The sequence below is a fragment of the Montipora capricornis genome, chromosome 9 (genome assembly GCF_036669925.1).
Source record: "Montipora capricornis isolate CH-2021 chromosome 9, ASM3666992v2, whole genome shotgun sequence".
Taxonomy (NCBI): domain Eukaryota; kingdom Metazoa; phylum Cnidaria; class Anthozoa; order Scleractinia; family Acroporidae; genus Montipora; species Montipora capricornis.
In genome coordinates, this window is record NC_090891.1 from 48,600,915 (window position 1) to 48,603,877 (window position 2,963).

Consider the following 2,963-nt stretch of genomic DNA (forward strand, 5'->3'; position numbering starts at 1 on the left):
CCAAGGGCTGGACCGGGAGCCTCCTTCTCTGTCCCCTCATTTTCTCTTGTGACACCAGGTTTGAGGCTGCTTCGGACTTCAAGCTATGCATGCTGAATTTATAGAGATCCTCAACAAAGGGCTTGATATGACTGTTAAACTCCTTTCGAACCCTAGACGACGAAAAGCCTAGTGACGCATGACCTAACTTTGCGTCTCATGAGAGGGCTGTTCGAGCTGGACTCTTCGAGGCACTTGAGCAACCTCGCAGTAATCGATACTGGACATTTGCCTGATTTAGCTAATAAAATCGTGGGACCCTCTCGATATTGATCATGTTTGTGCTTGGAAATGTACGTAGGCTCGTGGTCGCAAAACAGAACTATGTCCTGAAGCACTGTCATTATACTCATCGCATAGCCTTGCTACGAGCTCCAAACTAAGGGGTTCTTTAGGTTGGACTGAATGGACAAGCTTATGTCTGGCGCCCTCGAGACATGACTTAACGATAGGATGGTCTGAAGCAATGCAATCTGAAGCAATCTGATGACCCCATCAGATCGAATACACGGCAGCCTCGAGCACGGAAATGCCCGTTCCCCTCTCCATGGCGGATATGCAAAGTTCAGTTACAAAAAGAGCCACGTGGAGCGGATGCGCCGGAACAACTAGGACGCCGGTTTTGGACATAGCCCACCAAAGCCATTTATTCCAGTTGGAAACATATTTTGAAACTGTGGAAGTGGACGTGGAGCAGAGTTGAAGCTCCATCAAGTCAGACGTCAACCTGCCGAGGTACACATCACGAAGCAGACTGGGATCGGACCAAACGCAAACACTGAAAACTTCTGAAAACACCAAAAAATACGTCAGGGAAAGACTCGCATAACTCAAAATGGGATTAAACCCGCCTCATGCGGGACATGCATCAATGCAATCATCCCTCTGAAAGGAAAAAACACCTAGCTAGTGAACATCCAAGCAAATGCACACTACACGGCAACACCATTCTAAATGAGTAACTCGCGCCGCCTAAATGGCAGCCACCTGAAGAGGGTAAATCTAACTGGTAAATCAAAACCTTTCCAAAAATCGTTCTCTTAACGTTCGATCAAATGAGCACTTAACGGCAAGAAGACTCTAAATGAGTAACTCGCGCTATCTAAATGACGGCAACCCAAAGAGGACAAACCTAAGTGGACATGACTGCGCAAATGCAAACCTCCATAAAAGAAACTAAAACATACATGAGAACAATAAAGCGGACGAAAAAAGTAATTGGTAAAGCAAAAAGGAAAACGTGATGTATCGTTCGTACAGTTTTCGACCCGAAGAAAGAACTGGCACCTTAAAGACACAATTTATACCAATATGCAAAACAATACCACAAAAGAGTTGATTACCAATAGCTCTTAAGGTTAGTGCGCTCGACTCTGGATCGAGTGGTCCGGGTTCGGGGCCTGGCCGGGGACATTGTGTTGCGTTCTTGGGCAAGACACTTTACTCTCACGGTGCCTCTCTCCACCCAGGTGTATAAATGAGTACCGGCGTAATGCTGCGGGTAACCCTGCGATGGACTAGCATCCCATCCAGGGGGAGCATAAATACTCTTAGTCGCTTCATGCTACGGAAACCGGAGATAAGCGCCGGCCTTAATGGGCCTTCAGGCTCGTAACAGAGACTTATACGAACTCTTTTAGGGACTTGCAGAAAACAAATATCTGCTAAACTGCGTACCGCAGATATTTTAACATTACCATTTAAGTACGGTCACTTCTGTGTCTATCGTCTGATGTCAGCTTCACGGATAACATACTGCCAAACGACCTGGCCAATAATTTCGGCAATTTCTTTGTTCGGAAAAAATGTTGGGATAAATAAGTCATTAGATGCTCTTCAGTTGTTAAAGACTTTGGACAGTGCAATTGAAGAGGGTGACTGCGCATGCGCCGTTTATGAATGCAGTTGCGCAGTTCAATCTGAATCCCCTGCCTGTTCAATGCTCTCTAAATTCAAGTTATTGTCTCGGGACCAGCTTGCTGAGGTGGTACGTAGGGCAGCTGTAAAATCTTGCTGATTAGATCCAATGCCTACTTCTGCGGCTCTTCAGGTCCTCAATGTTGTGTCACCGGTGCTCGCATCGATGATCAAGTTATCCTTTGAATCAGGGCAATTTGCAGAGAGATGTGGTTTGGACATTGCTTATAAGAACTTCCGGCCCGTTAATAACCTGCTTTATGTTTCCAAATTATCTGAAAGAGCCGCCGCTGACCAGCTGATGGACCACACGATGGTTCATGTTCATTTTGTGCTCCAGTCGGCGTATAAGAAACATCACAGTACTGTGTCTGCGCTGCTTAAGAAGCCGAAAGAATTTCAGTCCCTGCTGACGAGGATAGTCAAGGCTGGAAAGCTGGTGTTTCGGTGGTTTATTGCGTTTCTTGCTCTGAACTACCGATCCCGAATGCGCGGACCAAACAACCATCCCTGTGAAGGACAGCAAACCAGTTATCAAGAAATGCTCGGCGAAGAAACAACCAGAGCCTTCACAAACTGATGGCTGTCGAAGGAAATTGCAGGAAAACTAAGATTGTCAAAATGCTAAAGCGGAACGCTATGATTCTCGAATCGTGGAACCCTAATGAAGGATCTCAATCTCAAAAGAGACTGAATGTTGAAAAATATGCAGAAATCAATGGTTTGTTCTGGGAATGGTATACCAGAGCAAGAGCATCAAACGTCCCTGTCGACGGCCCCATGCTGGTCGAGCAAGCACGAATTTTTGCTGAGAGGATTGGAGGCGACACTTTTCAAGGAACAAGTGGCTGGCTAGAAAAGTGGAAACGGAGACACAACATCGGTCAAATGAACATCGCTGGGGAAGAGGACAATGTAAGCCCACAGACCATAGACAGCTGGAGTGAAACAGTGAAAGAGCTGACTAAGGGCTATTCGCCTAGGGATGTATGGAATGAGGACGAAAC